The sequence below is a fragment of the Bubalus kerabau genome, chromosome 4, assembly GCF_029407905.1.
Source record: "Bubalus kerabau isolate K-KA32 ecotype Philippines breed swamp buffalo chromosome 4, PCC_UOA_SB_1v2, whole genome shotgun sequence".
Lineage (NCBI taxonomy): Eukaryota > Metazoa > Chordata > Mammalia > Artiodactyla > Bovidae > Bubalus > Bubalus kerabau.
The window spans coordinates 77,387,701-77,406,497 of record NC_073627.1 but is presented as its reverse complement, the minus strand read 5'-3'; the positions used below and the strand labels follow the sequence as shown (position 1 = coordinate 77,406,497).

At 40.4% G+C, this 18,797-nt stretch overlaps 1 long non-coding RNA gene across 6 annotated transcripts in view; it reads right to left on the bottom strand.

The window, feature by feature from the left end:
* LOC129649869 (uncharacterized) overlaps positions 1–18,797 on the bottom strand; it is a 326,398-nt gene that overhangs the window by 104,431 nt on the left and 203,170 nt on the right. The gene's annotated exons all lie outside the window — the stretch shown is intronic.

Genomic DNA, 18,797 nt, shown 5'->3' with positions numbered 1-18,797 from the left:
TGGACATAAGAAAAGTGGGTAATATATATACAGTGGGCAAAGAATGTTGCCTGCCATATCTGTAAGTAAAGTATGTCGCAGCCATTAAGCCACCAGCCATTTCGGCTGCCACAGTGATGCACCCTGAGGGTTTAGGATGAAGAAAACAGGATACTGGTCCTAGATGAAGTACACATCAAAGGAGTAATTTCAGTGAGCCCAGACTCTTGCATCTTCCCATACACAGAAGAGCACTAAATTCCTTAACTTAAGGTATCTAATTTTCTTTAATTAACAGTAATTTTGGGATGTTCCAACTATCTGGTTTTTTGTTTTTTGTTTTTTTTTGCAAAAACTTCTGTATTTTCTGGCTCCTCTTGTACCTCTTCAGAACTGTCCCTCAGTTACCTGTGAGATTATTTTTTGGACTTAAGTCTTGAATATGTCCACTGAATAAAACATAATTCTCAACCTTCAGGTTCTCTATTTTTTTCAGTTGACAATGAGTATGTGTTCATGCATGCACAAACACACACACACTATATCGTTCATCAATGTTGCTTAGTTTTTCAATTTCCTTATCTGTTTTGACATTTAACCCTCAAGTAATTTTACTTAATTTATACTACAAATTGATTTTTTATCACTGTCTCTTTACATTTTTAATATATGTTCCTCATACATACTTCCTTTGCTACTAGATGCATACTGGGTTATGACTGTTACATCAATAGGAATTGTGCCTATTATAATTTTAAAACATGTTAGTGCTTTTAAACTTCTAGCTAAGCTTTTCTGGTGGAATATTGACATTCTTGTCTTTTCTAATATTTACATTTGCCCTGTATCTCTTGATTAATCTCATTATTTTTCAAATTCTTTATCACTTGTCTTACAGGGGAGCAGAATTTGTTATGCCAAATCTTGTCTCTTTGGCATATTGATTATCTTGGACTGAGTATTTTTAAGAAACTGCATACATAGGAGAAACTTTGAGCACTGAGTAGAAGTTACCCTGCAAGGGAAATTTACTTGTATAAGAGAAATCTCCGTTTGTAGGGTGTCTTCCTGCTACACTGTGAAGAGGGAGATGACCTTATCTCTAGAGACTATTATCAATGGAGAAGGCAATGACTTAAATTTGCTTAGAGATCTTATACTTGGTTTACTGTGCTTTTCTCTGTAACGTCCTATAACTGACAACCCAATCCCAACGTCATTTTTTGTCTTAGTTGAAGATAGTATTTAAGGTGAGGGCTTCCATTTTATTTGAGGTTACTCAGTTTTCCCTGGTTTCTCCCATGCATCTGTTAGATGAACCACTGACCAAAACTACCTGCCCTGGCCAGACATGACAGTAATCGCTTGCATGAGTTATCTTACAACAGGAGGTTCTGATAAGGAACTTGGAACTAACAAGCTACCACCCACTGGACAAATTCAGTTCAGTTCAGTTCAGTCAATCAGTCATGTCGAACTCTTTGTGACCCCATGAATCGCAGCACACCAGGCCTCCCGGTCCATCACCAACTCCCGAAGTTCACTCAAACTCATGTCCATCGAGTCAGTGATGCCATCAAGCCATGTCATCCTCTGTCATCCCCTTCTCCTCCTGCCCCCAATCCCTCCCAGCATCAGAGTCTTTGCCAGTGAGCAACTCTTCGCATGAGGTGGCCAAAGTACTCGAGTTTCAGCTTTAGCATCATTCCTTCCAAAGAAATCCCAGAGCAGATCTCCTTTAGAATGGACTGGTCAGATCTCCTTGCAGTCCAAGGGACTCTCAAGAGTCTTCTCCAACACCACAGTTCAAAGGCATCAATTCTTTGGCGCAAGCTTTCTTCACAGTCCAACTCTCATATCCATACATGACCATTGGAAAAACCATAGCCTTGACTAGATGGACCTTTGTTGGCAAAGTAATGTCTCTGCTTTTGAATATGCTATCTAGGTTGGTCATAACTTTTCTTCCAAGGAGTAAGCATGTTTTAATTTCATGGCTGCGGTCACCATCTGCAGTGATTTTGGAGCCCCAAAAAATAAAGTCTGACACTGTTTCCACTGTTTCCCCATCTATTTCCCATGAAGTGTTGGGACCAGATGCCATGATCTTCGTTTTCTGAATGTTGAGTTTTAAGCCAACTTTTTCACTCTCCTCTTTCACCTTCATCAAGAGGCTATTTAGTTCCTCTTCACTTCTGTCATAAGGGTGGTGTCATCTGCATATCTGAGGTGACTGATATTTCTCCCGACAATTTTGATTCCAGCTTGTGCTTCTTCCAGCCCAGCGTTTCTCATGATGTACTCTGCATAGAAGTTAAATAAGCAGGGTGACAATATTCAGCCTTGATGTACTCCTTTTCCTATTTGGAACCAGTCTGTTGTTCCATGTCCAGTTCTAACTGTTGCTTCTTGACCTGCACATAGGTTTCTCAAGAGGCAGGTCAGGTGGTCTGGTATTCCTATCTCTTTCAGAATTTTCAACAGTTTATTGTGATCCACACAGTCAAAGGATTTGGCATAGTCAATTAAGCAGAAATAGATGGTTTTCTGGAACTCTCTTGCTTTTTCGATGATCCAGCGGATGTTGGCAATTTGATCTCTGGTTCCTCTGCCTTTTCTAAAACCAGCTTCAACATCTGGAAGGTCATGGTTCACGTATTGCTGAAGCCTGGCTTGGAGGATTTTGAGCATTACTTTACTAGCGTGTGAGATGCATGCAATTGTGTGGTAGTTTGAGCATTCTTTGGCATTGCCTTTCTTTGGGATTGGAATGAAAACTGACCTTTTCAAACAGTCCTGTGGCCACTGCTGAGTTTTCCAAATTTGCTGGCAAATTGAGTGCACCACTTTCACAGCATCATCTTTCAGGATTTGAAATAGCTCAACTGGAATTCCAACATCTCCACTAGCTTTGTTCCTAGTGATGCTTTCTAAGGCCCACTTGACTTCACATTACAGGATGTCTGGCTCTAGGTGAGTTATCACACCATCATGATTATCTGGGTCGTGAAGAGATTTTTTGTACAGTTCTTCTGTGTATTCTTGTCATCTCTTCTTAATATCTTCTGCTTCTGTTAGGTCCATACCATTTCTGTCCTTTATCCAGCCCATCTTTGCATGAAACATTCCCTTGGTATCTTTAATTTTCTTGAAGAGATCTCTAGTCTTTCCCATTCTGTTGTTTTCCTCTATTTCTTTGCATTGATCGCTGAAGAAGTCTTTCTTATCTCTTCCTGCTATTCTTTGGAACTCTGCATTCAGATGCTTATATCTTTCCTTTTCTCCTTTGCTTTTTGCTTCTCTTCTTTTCACAGCTATTTGTAAGGCCTCCCCAGACAGCCATTTTGCTTTTTTGCATTTCTTTTCCATGGGGATGGTCTTGATCCCTGTCTCCTGTACAATGTCACGAACCTCAGTCCATAGTTCATCAGGCACTCTATCAGATCTAGTCCCTTAAATCTATTTCTCACTTCCACTGTATAATCATAAGGGATTTGATTTAGGTCATACCTGAATGGTCTAGTGGTTTTCCCTACTTTCTTCAATTTAAGTCTGAATTTGGCAATAAGGAGTTCATGGTCTGAGCCACAGTCAGCTCCTGGTCTTGTTTTTGCTGACTGTATAGAGCTTCTCCATCTTTGGCTGCAACGAATATAATCAATCTGATTTTGGTGTTGACCATCTGGTGAAGTCCATGTGTAGAGTCTTCTCTTGTGTTGTTGGAAGAGGGTATTTGCTATGACCAGTGCATTTTCTTGGCAAAACTCTACTAGTCTTTGCCCTGCTTCATTCTGTATTCCAAGGTCAAATTTGCCTGTTACTCCAGGTGTTTCTTGACTTTCTACTTTAGCATTCCAGTCCCCTATAATGAAAAAGACATCTTTTTTGTGTGTTAGTTCTAAAAGGTCTTGTAGGTCTTCATAGAACTGTTCAACTTCAGCTTATTCAGCATTACTTGTTGGGGCATAAACTTGGATTACTGTGATATTGAATGGTTTGCCTTGGAAACAAACAGATCATTCTGTCATTTTTGAGATTGCATCAAAGTACTGCATTTCAGACTCATTTGTTGACCATGATGGCTACTCCATTTCTTCTGAGGGATTCCTGCCCGCAGTAGTAAATATAATGGTCATCTGAGTTTAATTCACCCATTCCAGTCCGTTTCAGTTCGCTGATTCCTAGAATGTCGACGTTCACTCTTGCCATCTCCTGTTTGCCACTTCCAGTTTGCCTTGATTCATGGACCTGACATTCCAGGTTCCTATGCAATATTGCTCTTTACAGCATCTGACCTTGCTTTTATCACCAGTTACATCCACAGCTGGGTATTGTTCTTGCTTTGGCTCCATCCTTTCATTCTTTCTGGAGTTATTTCTCCATTGATCTCCAATAGCATATTGGGCACCTACTGACCTGGGGAGTTCCTCTTTCAGTATCCTATCATTTTGCCTTTTCATACTGTTTGTGGGGTTCTCAAGGCAAGAATACTGAAGTGGTTTGCCATCCCCTTCTCCAGTGGACCACATTCTATCAGACCTCTCCACCATGACTCGCCCATCTTGGGTGGCCTCATGGGCATGGCTTAGTTTCATTGAATTAGACAAGGCTGTGGCCCTAGTGTGATTAAATCGACTAGTTTTCTGTGAGTATGGTTTCAGTGTGTCTGCCTCTGATGCCCTCTTGCAATTACTACCGTCTTATTTGGGTTTCTCTTACCTTGGACGTCGGGTATCTCTTCATGGCTGCTCCAGCAAAGTGCAGCCGCTGCTCCTTACCTTGGACGAGGGGTATCTCCTCACCACCGCCCCTTCTGACCTTGAACATGGAATAGCTCCTCTAGGCCCTCCTTCGCCCACACAGCCACCACTCCTTGGAGGTGGGGTCGCTGCTCCCGGCCAATGCCCTTGGCTTCCGGCATGGGGTAGGTCCTCCCAGCTGCCACCCCTGGCCTTGGGCGTGGGGTAGGTCCTCCCGGCTGCCACCCCTGGTCTGGGACGAGGGTAGCTCCTCTTGGCCACTGCCCCTAACCTCGGACACTGGGTAGATCCTCTCGGCTGCCACCCCTGACCTCGGACATGGGGTAGCTCCTCCCGGCCTCTGCCCCTGACCTTGGACGTGGGGTAGCTCCTCTCGGCCACCCCTGACCTCGGACGTGGGGTAACTCCTCTTGGCCGCCTCCTCTTGGGCCTGGGGTCCTCCCAGCTTCTGCCCCTGACCTCGGACGTGGGGCAGCCGCCCACACTAAATGCGCTGGTTGCAACCGCCCGGAAGAGGAGACACTAGTTCATATATCCTATCAACCTCCAGAATCCTCCTCTCTAGAATACACCTCGGCTAAGTGATGCATGTGCCACCAGGAAGGACCCTGAGTCAGAACAACTGGCTAGAGATACCCAGGAACTAACCTCTTTACCATAAAACCCAAGACTGCAGAAGTTCTCCTGGGTTCCCTCACCCTACTGCTCTCTGCCCTGGCACCCCTTCCCAATAGTCTCTTGCTTTGTCAGCACATGTGTCTCCTTGGAAAACTCATTTCCAAGTGTTAGACAAGAGCCCACGCTTAGGTTCTAGAAAGGGTCCCCCTTCCTGTAACATATACCTGTTATTAGACTTTTGTTTGTCTTTCTTCTATTAATCTGTTTTGTGTCAACTAAATTATTAAGCCAGTCAAAGAACTAGGTTGGACAAGAATATTTTCCTTCCCTACAACCTGAACCAAGTTTCCTGTGAACAACACATGGCCTGATTTTGTTTTTTAAACTAATATGACAGCCTTTGTCTTTTTATGGAAGAATTTAGTCAGAGAAGTCAGTTTTCAAGATGAACCAGGGCACAGGAGGGAGACTTCCTTTGCATATTTAAGTAGACTGTGTTCCAAAGATATAGAAATTGTTGAGGCTGGAGAATCACCTTCTTATATAAAAAGGTGCTTCTATAGGGAATGCTCCATGAATTCCAATTGCTTTGCCGACTGTCTTAGAGTCACCATGATTCCCTGGTAACACTTCCCATCAAAGACTGTTCTATGGGGAAGAAATTAAATGCTGAACAGTCTAAGAAGCTGAGAAAAAAACAGAAGAAAAAAGAAAGTGAGGGATCAGATAACATAAGTCACCACTGAGCCAATTAAGGAGAAATGGATGCAGCAGGCTGTCCCAGACAAAACCTATTGGAGGTCAAGTGTAGACAACTAGTACAAGTTCTTGCACAGCTAATGTATCCCCAAGTGTGAAGTGAGGACCATGAAGAGAGGCAGCCTCCTACCATGTACTTGCCAGTTAACAAGGCACGAACAGTGCAGGCTACAAAAATAACAGGTGATGCCAAGAGCAGGGGTTGATGCAGGTTGTGTGAGGCCTGCCTAAAGCTTCAACTCTTTGGAGAAGGGGGATACTTTAAGCAAAAGAACACAGAATTAGGTACAAATGAATATTTATTGAGATAAGAAAAGGAATAATAAGAAATGACTGGGTTCTAAGAGATCCAGGTCTTTCCTCTTAGGTCTTTTTGGAAAAGTAGCCAGAAATTCTTCTGTAGATGCTGCCTGGTTATATTCAAGTGTTCCTTCTTCAGGTAGGACACTTAAACTCTCAGCCCTGGCTGGGACTATGTAAGGGAGAGACCCAAACTTTAGCTCAACTAGTCTCCAGGTAAATCCACCTCTAGCCAAAGTGTTGACTTCTATAAGGAATAAAGGATGTATCCATTCAGAACAGACTAACCCAGGCAGCCAGGCCCAGAGATATATGAGGCAAACCTAAAACAAAGGGCTACTAACAGGATGTAAACTTAATTTACCCATCCAAAAGTTCAGGTGATTTGAGGACTCAGGTGTCAATGCACAATTTCTGAATTTTTAAAGATGGTTAAGGCACACCCTCAGAGAAGGCAATGGCACCCCACTCCAGTCTCTTGCCTGGAAAATCCCATGGACGGAGGAGCCAGGAAGGCTGCAGTCCATGGGGTCGCTGAGGGTAGGACACGACTGAGCGACTTCACTTTCACTTTTCACTTGCACGCATTGGAGAAGGAAATGGCAACCCACTCCACTGTTCTTGCCTGGAGAATCCCAGGGACGGGGGAGCCTGGTGGGCTGCCATCTACGGGGTCACACAGAGTCGGACATGACTGAAGTGACTCAGCAGCAGCAGCAAGGCACACCCTACTGATCAGAGAAACACAGTGGAAGAAGCTGAATTCCTCGAGAAAATACATTGGGGAGCAAGATTTTGTAAATGCTGAGCATTTGGCAGCACCACTCACTTTCCCCCCAAAAAAAGAAGGGGCTAAATTCCATAAAGTGGGAGGAGCTGAATTAAAAGACAATTTGGTGGATGTACAGTAGAGCAAATATAAACTTAAGCAACTATATATTTTTTTTAATTTGTATTTTATATTAGAGCATAAGAGATTCAGTTCAGTTCAGTCGCTCAGTCATGTCCAACTCTTTGCAACTCACTGAATTGCAGCACGCCAGACCTCCCTGTCCATCACCAACTCCCGGAGTTCACTCAAACTCATGTCCATCAAGTCAGTGATGCCATCCAGCCATCTCATCCTCTGTTGTTCCCTTCTACTCCTGCCCCCAATCCCTCCCAGTATCAGAGTCTTTTCCAATGAGTCAACTCTTTGCATGATGTGGACAAAGTACTGGAGTTTAAGCTTTAGCATCATTCCTTCCAAAGAACACCCAGGACTGATCTCCTTTAGAATGGACTGGTTGGATCTCCTTGCAGTCCAAGGGACTCTCAAGAGTCTTCTCCAGCACCACAGTTCAAAAGCATCAATTCTTTGGTGCTCAGCTTTCTTCACAGTCCAACTCTCACATCCATATGTGACTACTGGAAAAACCATAGCCTTGACTAGACAGACCTTTGTTGGCAAAGTAATGTCTCTACTTTTCAATATGCTATCTAGGTTGGTCATAACTTTCCTTCCAAGGAGTAAGCGTCTTTTAATTTCATGGCTGCGGTCACCATCTGCAGTGATTTTGGAGCCCAAAAAAATAAAGTCTGACACTGTTTCCACTCTTTCCCCATCTATTTCCCATGAAGTGATGGGACCAGATGCCATGATCTTCGTTTTCTGAATGTTGAGCTTTAAGCCCACTTTTTCACTCTCCACTTTCACTTTCATCAAGAGGCTTTCAGTTCCTCTTTGCTTTCTGCCATTAGGGTGGTGTCATCTGCATATCTGAGATTATTGATATTTTTCCCAGCAATCTTAATTCTAGCTAGTGCTTTCTCCAGCCCAGTGTTTCTCATGATGTTCTCTGCATTTAAGTTAAATAAGCAGGGTGACAATATACAGCCTTGACGTACTCCTTTTCCTATTTGGAACCAGTCTGTTGTTCCATGTCCAGTTCTAACTGTTGCTTCTTGACCTGCACATAGGTTTCTCAAGAGGTAGGCCAGGTGGTCTGGTATTCCCATCTCTCAGAATTTTCCATGGTTTCTTGTGATCCACACAGTCAAAGGCTTTGGCATAGTCAATAAAGCAGAAATAGATCTTTTTCTGGAACTCTCTTCCTCTTTCCATGATCCAGCGGATGTTGGCAATTTGATCTCTGGTTCCTCTGCCTTTTCTAAAACCAGCTTGAACATCTGAAAGTTCATGGTTCACGTATTGCTAAAGCCTGGCTTGGAGAATTTTGAGCATTACTTTACTAGCGTGTGAGATGCATGCAATTGTGAGGTAGTTTGAGCATTCTTAGGCATCGCCTTTTTGGGATTGGAATGAAAACTGACCTTTTCAAACATTCCTGTGGCCACTGCTGAGTTTTCCAAATTTGCTGGCAAATTGAGTGCAGCACTTTCACAACATCATCTTTCAGGATTTGAAATAGCTCAACTGGAATTCCATCACCGCCATTAGCTTTGTTCCTAGTGATGCTTTCTAAGGCCCACTTGACTTCACATTCCAGGATGTCTGGCTCCAGGTGAGTGATCACACCATCGTCATATTATTGGACCATAAAAAAAGCTGAGCACTGAAGAATTTATGCTTTTGAACTGTGGTACTGGAGAAGACGCTTGAGAGTCCCTTAGACTGCAGGAGATCAAGCCAGTCAATCCTAAAGAAAGTCAGTCCTGAATATTCATGGGAAGGACTGATGCTGAAGCTGAAACTCCAATACTTTGGCCATCTCATGTGAAGGACTGACTTATTGGAAAAGACCCTGATGATGCTGGGAAAGATTGAAAGCAGGAGAAGAAGGGGACAACAGAGGATGAGATGGTTGTATGGCATCACTGATTCAATGGACCTGAGTTTGAGTAAGCTCTGGGAATTGGTGATGGACAGGGGAAGCCTGGCATGCTGCAGTCCATGGGGTCACAAAGAGTCGGAAACAACTGAGCCACTGAACTGAACTGATAGTAGATTAACAATGTTGTGTTAGTTTCAAGTGTACAGCAAAGCGATTCAGTTATACATATATATGTGTCTATTATTTTTCAAATTCTTTTCCCATTTAGGTGAAGTAATCAGATACATGGGCTTTCCTGGTGGCTCAGACAGTAAAGCGTCTGTCTGCAATGCAGGAGACCCGGGTTCGATCCCTGGGTTGGGAAGGTCTCCTGGAGAAGGAAATGGCACCCCACTCCAGTATTCTTTCCTGGAAAATCCCATGGACGGCGGAGATGGGTAGGCTACCATCCATGGTATCACAAAGAGTCGGACACGACTAAGCGACTTTGCTTTCACTTTCAAGCAGATACATATTTTAAAATTTGTAGTCAATTAGCTATAAATTGATTGTCAAAGTTCAGAAGGAGACAGAGTAAATGACTGCAAGCCCCAGAGGAATGGACCAGCCACCAACCTCCTACCAATGAGGCTGGTATAAGGAGCATGGTCCATTTGGGAAAGCACATCAAGTTCTCCAAAGTTCAGTGTTCAAGAGGATAATGTGAAATCATCTTAAGGAAGCTAATTCAGTGAACTTTCTTATTCTGAAAGAGGTGGAGGAGTCAAAACTTTTGATGGATTTAATCTGGATTTAAGGCCATGAAACCAAACTCGGAATTTTCTGGTAAGGCAAACAAATATTCCCCACTCTTCAGGCTTGTCAGTCCTGCTGCTGAGAGCTCAGTACCTGTCAACCCCTTCCTCTAGTCAGTGGAGAGATTAGAGACCTTCACCTGCAGGTGTGTCCTGGATTAGCTCAGGGATGGGGTGAGTTTGAATGTGGTTATATATTAAGACCTTAACCTCTTCTTGGGTAGTGGTATAAATAATGGGATTTCCCAGTGACTCATTAGTAAAGAATCCACCTGCAATGCAGGAGACTCAGATTCGATCTCTGGGTCAGGGAGATCCCCTGAGAAAGAAAAGGCAACCCACTCCAGTATTCTTGCCTGGAGAATCCCATGGACGGAGGAGCCTGGTGGGCTACAAAGGACCACAAAAGAGTTGGACAAAATGGAAGGGACTTAGCACACACAAATGATGTCAGTTGTATTGGCAGGACCCAGAATTAGGCGCCTTGACTTAAGTTCATATACTGTGTATCTGGCATGAGTCCTTTGGAAGCTTATCGTATGTATGCATAATCTCTTCCACACATGCCTAATCTATATATAAATAAGGCTCTCCCTCCACTCATCATTTACAGCAGATCATCCACTAGGATAATCTCGAATCTTACTTGGGCAAGGAACTGACAACTCATTGAGTATGCCAGAACCTTCTTTCTATAGAATAGACCTCATGTCCTTCAGTTTTATCTTTGTCCTGGTTCATACTCAATGGACCCCGTGTTCCAAAGAGACCACTATACCTCTTGAGAGAAGAGTTTAAAATTTTGCAAATACATTGAGCCCTGTTAGTATGCCAGCAATACTCTATCTCAAACCAAAAATTTTTTACTTAGGTCACATGGTTTGCAGCCACTTGTACAGAAACAGACTTGCTAACATTTTATAAAGGAAGCATCAGGTACACGTAACTTAAAGCAGTTGAAAGAATATTATGTTTTAGGTTCAACATAATGTTCCCAGATAAAATCCTCAACATAGCCTTTTATGTTTCTCACTGAAATGGGATGGTCAATGATAAATGGACTAACGTTTAAGAGAATCTGAGGGAATGGATATAATGATGCCCTCATTTTGCTGTATCCCAAATTCAATTTGACTTTGGTCTTAGGGACTTAACTAAGTCTGACGCGTATGAATCATTCTATCAGCACTTTTGTCTATGGGTTTTGTGGGAATAGAGCATCTAATAAATCTTTCATTAGTTTTTGTGCCCATTGACATTAATCATAAACTTTCTGTGTAAGAATCTCACGTTAACAAAAGTTGCCTTTGATTTAACATTTACTTAGTGGAGAATGTAAAATGAAAATGCTAAGGCAAAACTGTATTCTAAAACACGGTTCACCATACACATTTCCTTGAAAATAAAAAATTTGTTTACTCATGTGATATAGCTGTAGTATATTTAATTGGTGACTTTCTGTAAGTTTTTATTTTTATTTATGGGATACAGCTACCAAATTGTAGTTATAGAGAATATTTGGGATTGATACAGCATTTACTACATTTGTAAATGTGGAGGAAATATTTACTGGGATGAAAAACGTAATCCCAGACTTTCAAATAAAGATTAAGAGCTTAATCTAAGTACAGGAATGTCAAACAAGTGCCAAAAGTATTTAAGAGTAGAATATAAAACCACATTCAATTCTAATTGTAACTGTCAGCCTAACTGTAAGTTATATTGTTAACAGTATAATAAATACAGTTTATTCAGTGTTTACTATTCTTCAGGCAGTTTTAAGCATTTTGCATGAACTAATCATGGAAATATTATAACAATCCTATAAGGTAGTACTATTATTAACTGTATTTTCCAATAACACTTTAAATATAAAATTAATAGGCAAAGCCAATTTGGTTTCAACTGTACTTTGAATCTCAGCTGTAAATATTACATTTTGAGGATAGTATTTGTCAAAATTATTTGTGATAAACTACATTATTGATTTAACTGATTATTTTTTATAATCACTGCTATAAAAAGATATCAAGTGAAGTAGACATTGAGGTATTTTCCTGTGTTTGCTTTTGTCATGGATACTTGTAAAAGAAAATAAATTGACAATTTTATAAGTTTGCCATCACATTTTAAATTATGTCACTTTTGCCTGGAAATTTATTTTAACAATTTAAGTAATGTATGAGATATGATGTGTATATGAGTGTGATGATCAAAATTTATACATGCTCGGGCACTAGTGATATCATAGACAGAGTACTGTCCTACATTAACGAAGTGGGTGTAGGATCTAATACTCATTTATGCCCAATGGATGCATCAGAGGAAAAAAAAATGTATCTCCAAGCCAAATATGTACACCAACATCCACATACTTCAGTGAACACTATATCCAAACTCTGATTATAGGGACATTTTTAAAAGAACATTTTCTCCTCCATTAATTATGTCAATTGCTTCCCCAGCAATTTACACTCATGAACCTTGGTTTCCAAGACATTTTATAATGACAACATAAATGAATGAACAGAGACTTTTCAGCCTTCCCTTTATATGAAAATGGCTAAGGGCACCTTGTAAGTGTTCCCATTGTTCTATCACTGTGTACTTCCTCTGAGAATAATTGCATTACCTTTGCCTACTCTAAGATATCCTTGAAAATAAAAACCAAGGTTTTATCTCAGAGGTAAATGTTCTGCAAACCAGAGACACTCATTGCTGTACTTCCTAATTCCCTCGCTGAAGCTCATGACCTTCACTGTCATCAGTCTTGGAGAACAGCTTTCAAGCGGTTCCATTTTGGTGACTGAAAGTGAAATGCTTTGTTCAAACCACCACAAACAAGTCACAGAGCAACTCTATTTACATGTTAATAGAATAGCAGAACAGAGATGCTTACAGCAACCATAAGTTACCATCAAGATCCCTCACAGAGATTGTATAACTTTAGGCGGTATTTTACAGATGGCTCTTAAAATAACCAAAAGATGCACTATTTTAACCTTACCTAATTCACTTATATAATGTGGATACAAGAATATTACACATCAGCCCTGCTCCCTGGTCCTGGCCCAGAATTCTTTCACAGTCAGGACATTCTTCCCTTGGAATGAGGTAGAAGATGATGGATGTGATATAAATTAGCACTCTCAGGCCATAAATTACTTAGGCTGGGTCCCTGCCAAGGCTCTTATCCAAGGAAACTCCAGTGGGTCAGGTTGAGTACCAAGATACCCTTCAAACAGAAAGGATATGCAAATTTTAGCAATCTTATCTATAACCATAATTCATTCCTTTCATGAATTCATTTTCACATTTCACATTTTCCATTAGAACAGAGCCACTTCCCCACAGGACCATCTCACCCAAAATAATGCACAAGATGTAAGGACTTATCTCTCATTGACTAATTCATCCCTTGAACCTCCTTGGAGAACTACGGGAGGGTGGTTTCCTCATTATTCTCCTAATTGCATTATCTAATTTGGACAGATACAGTTTAATACTGAGGATCAAGGCATTCTTTGGCCTTTATCAGTTCTAAGTTATCTCTGATTTATTTAAATAAAACAATACATTAAGCCTCTAGTTAAACATGCCATATTAAAAAACCTTGTTTATCACCTTTCTCTCCCAAGAACACATTAAGTGATATTACAGGAATGAAAACAAAGTTTTAAGTTAATACAGACAAATATAGGAGGGGAAAAAAAAAAGATAGTAGCCATAGAATACTTTTATGGGGATGACACAGAGAGAAATAACTGATTTATTAAGGCAGAAGGAACCCAACCAAGGCACCTGTAGGGAAAAATGCTAATGATAAGTGACAATATGCACTCCTGGTCAATGTACTTAGGACTTGGAGACACAAAGTTCTTCAGTGGGCAAGGATCAAACTGGTTAAATATAAATATAGGAAACAATTAGAATCCATGATCCTGCCTCTTACTTCTGAAAACCAATTGTACCCCATTCTTAGGCAGGGGGGTCAAATTTTTACTCTCTGGAGAAATTGACCTAGAGAGGTTTTGGACAACCAACATCAAAGAGGCAGGAACAAACCCCCTTATCTTTAAAAAAAGAAAGAGAGAGAGTGAGAGAGACTATAACTATATAAAAGTTTGCAGGGCCACTGCATGATGCATAGTAGAATTCCAGGACATCTTCACACTAAATGGTGGGGCCTTCAACTACTTTCATCCACCCAGCACACAGAAGACAGAATATTTTACAACCACTTTCCCTCCATGAAGAGAAGAGTAGAAGGTTTAAAAGATTTTCACATATTTAGGCTTGAAAGTCTGCCCAATGAACCAGCTAACTCAACTACTAATCACTCTATAATATTAATAAAACCACGTAAAGTAGGGGCCCAACTTTATTCTTTTGCATGTGGATATCCAGCTGCCAAACCCCATTTGTTGAAAAGACTCATAATGCTTTTTGTTTCTCTTTATCTCCCTACTGCTTGGTTCTGGAGGCATATTCAGCTGTGGCAGTACATGCAAAACCAGAAACTAAAGCTCTAGGCTTTTGGCCATCAGACCTAGAAGAGGGCCCTTTGGGAATGAAAGAGTGTCACAGATATTGAGGAGAGGGCTCAATGTGTATTGACATGAACAAATACCAAAGCTTTGGTAACCCAAAATCACAGAGCAGAAATCTGTGTAGTTTCCAAAGTGGGCAACCAAAGCAGGTCTAAAGAATAGAGCAAAGTGAGAAATGAATTGAGTTGGATCCACAGACCACAAGACATGGGTTAGAACTTGTGGTCTGAAGTTAATTTAGTTGTCTGCTAAAATAAAGGAAAATATACACAATTTCTCTAGGATTTAAATAAGATGTAAGAATCTATTAATATAATATTCAGAATCCCCAGGATATAATATAAAATTACTTGTTATATGAAGAATGAAGAAAATCTCAACAACTCACAAAGTAAGAGACAAGCAGCAGACACCAATCCAAAGGTGACACTATGTTGGAATTATGATACAAAGACTTTCAAACTAGCCGTGATAACCATGCTCTGAGACCTAAAGACCAACACTGAAAGGATGGATCATCTCAGCATGGAAATATAAGGTATAAATTGAATAAAGTGGAAATTTTAGAACTGAAAAACACAAAAACCAAAATTTAAAATACAGCTCATGTGCCCAACAACAGAATAGAGATGGCTAAAGAGTCAGTGAACTTAAACCTAGGTAAACAGAAATGATTCAGTTTGCACCACAAAGAAAAAAAAAAAAAGAAATAAAATGATCATACCCTCTCCCATGGAACTGTGTAAAAATGCTAAAAGGTTTAACTTTCATGTCACCAACATCTCAGAAGGGGAAAATGAGGAGGGCAGTTTAGGAAAAAAAAAAAACTAAAGAAGTAATACATAGAAACTTTGAAAATATATATAAACTTACAGGTTCATAAAGCTTAGTAAAAACCAAACATGATAAACTCAAAGAAGTTCATGCCCAGACATGCCATAATCAAACTGATGAAAACCAAATTCTACCACCCCTTCCACATGCATGAAAGCAGTCAGAGGAAAAAAGCTTATTATATATAGGGAATATATAATTGGAATGACAATCATCAGAAATCAAGGAGGCCGTTAAGCAGTAGGACACTTTTATAGAGTCTACCAAAAATAGCTATTAACCTTGAATTCTATATCCAGTGAAAATATCCTTTAGGAATGAAGGTGAAATAAAGATGTTCTCAGATAAATAAAAACAGAGAATTCATCATTGGTACACCTGCTCTAGAACAAATGAAAGTATTTGAAATTGATCAAAATTGAAAGCACAGCATATCAAAATTTGTGGAATGCAGCTAGACTAGATAGTGCTTAGAGTAAAATATATAGTAAATAAGAAAGGTCTCAAATCAATCACCCAACCTTCCACCCACAGAAACCAGAGAAAAAGAAGAACAAAATAATCCCAAAGCAAGCAGAAAGGAGGAAACAGTAAGAGCAGATCAATGACATTAAGCACAGAAAAAATTAGAAAAAAAAGAAAATCTATGAACCTAAGAGCTCACTAAAAAAAAAATTATATTGACCAATCCCCAGTAAAATTGACAGGAAAAAAAATGATGTACAAATGACCAGTTTGAGAAGCAAAATGGGAGACACCACTACATAGCACACAAACATTCAAAAGAGAGTAAGGTATTAGTACAAACAACTCTACGCACATAATGTTGACAACTTTGGTGAAATGGGGCAATTCCTCAAAAGCGACAATCTATCAAAACTCTCCAAGGTGAAACAGAAAAGTGACCAAAACTCTGGAAGGGGCAGATATTTCAAACAGACAAAGCTGAAGCAAGTAAACCAATTTATTGTGCTTGTTGAAGATAGTGTGCACATGAAGTATTTAAGATGAACAAAGCTTTTCCTAACCAGGGAACCAAGTTATCTAGTATGGAGCTTGAAAGGAAGGCTTAACAACTTTGGAATCATTGGAGATCACTTGAAATTTTAGATTTTTTGCATGTGTAAATAGAGCATTCCCTGAAATTAGAAAGATATTCTAATAATATATAAACTAGTATCTGGGCTTCTCTGGTAGCTCTGATGGTAAAGAGTCTGCCTGCAATTCAAGAGACTCAGGTTCAGTCCCTGGGTTGGGAAGATCCCCTGGAGAAGGGAATGGCAACCCATTCCAGTATTCTTGCCTGGAGAACTCTATGGACAAAGGAGCCTGGTGGGCTACAGTCCATGGGATTGCAAAGAGTTGGACATGTCTGAGCAATTGACATGGTATTATCTATATAATAATAATAATATCTAATATTAAAAGTATACATTAATATTAATATATAGACAATCAATATGAATCTATAACTAATATTATTAATTATTAATACGGATATATTGTATAATATCTAATGTATACATTAGATTATATAATTAGAATATCTTTCTAACCCATGACATGTGGGTAAACCCAAGGGATCTAAACCTCTGCACAGAGACATGCTTGGTACTTGAATGGGGGTAGATGAGAAGTTCCTGTCAACCCATCACAATGCTATACTGATGCACCCTGAGATATCACAGGACACTCTCAACCCTAATCCCCCCAACATGCATATCCCAGTCTCCACAGGAGAGGAGGATGCTGGAGGGACATGAGTCTTCTCTCCCCAGTTCAACCTGATCACCACTCCAGGAGGAAGATGACAGAGGTCTAGAGCAGAGCTGGGGCAAGGGAGGCCAAGCAAAGCCTGAGGCATCAGGGGTTGATAGCAGGGGGCAATCGTCTATCCTAGGGAGGTAAGGAGGCTGCAGGAGGCAAGTCCACATGTGGAGCCAAGGCTCCAAGCTCTCCCTCTACATGTGCTCCATTGTCCCAATGGACTTTAATTCTAAATCATAAATTCAAAGATAAAATAATTACAAATTTCAAGATGTCAACCATAGAACATTAGCCCCAATCATGGGACCCTTCTGAACATGGAGCCTTAATGCAGCTGCATAAGTGGCACATCCTAAATACAAAGGCGGAAGTTTCCACAGTACAGGAGATGTTGTGTAAGGAAAACAGCAATGGGCTGAGGGATGAGGAGGCCTTTGATCTACTGTTGGCTTGACTGCTATTTTGTTACATGTCACTATATTTCTTTGAGCCTCCGTTTGCACACCTATAAAATAAGAAACATTACAAGGTCTATTGTACTAAGTATGAATCTCTAGAAGTGAGACCACAGAATATATATCTTTATGCAGGTCTCTAGGCTTTTGCTGTCCAAAGTATGGTGCACAGAGCAGCAACGTGAGTATTACCTGAGAACGTGTTACAAATGCAGAATATCAGGCCTCACCCCAGACCTGCTGAATCAGGATGCTTATTTTTATCAAGCTCCACAGGTAACAGGAACATTAAAGTTTGAAACCATTACTGTAGACGATTTCACAATAAGCCAAGTAATAGGACCCACCAACGCAGAGTACCACAAAGGCCTCATTCAGCAACCAACATTACAACTTTATGCAACAGCTAAATGACAACAGTGGTTAATGCACACGTTAGAAAATTTGGTAAATTCATTAAGCAAGGACTTGCTTTCACTTATGTTTTAAGTAAAACATGTGTATTTAAACGGTTTCATTCCATCTTCATTCTGTTCTCATTTCATGTTTCTTAGTAATAGCCTGTTCATAAAATAATTGATTTACTTTTCCACTATGTTTAGGAAAAAGAGGAAGAGTTCTTACATTAGTATTTTCACCAACCAGTCTCTGAAACTTGAATAGATAGCTTCCCTTAAAGTAGACTTGTTTATTAAAATACTTATGACTAATGATGTTTTTATGATAGCTTTTTTCTAACTTCAGCTTTATTTTCTCTTTAGCTTCAACATCTATATTACATTTCTAAAAGCAAAGGGATTGAGTTAGATGAAATTCATCCTGAAATTTTATCCTGTTTTGTTGTCAGGGGAAGCACACAGACTGAAACCGCCACCTTGGCCAGGAACCGTAGTAACCATTTGTGTGAGTTATTTTATGACAGGAGGTCATGGTAAGGAACACAGAACCAATAAGCCACCACTCACCAGAAGAGTTTGGGAAAGGTCAAAAGGAGACACCACGTGTCCAACCACCTCCCAGAATCCTTGCTGGCATCCATCTTGGCTGAGGAATGCATACACTGCCAGGAAGGACGCTGAGTCAGAATGATTAGCCAAAGACAACTCAGAAACTAATCCCATTCCATAAAACCCAAGACCATGAGCCACGTGGCAGAGCAGTTCTCCTGGGTTCCTTACCCTCCTGGTTCTACTGGGGAGCCCTTTCC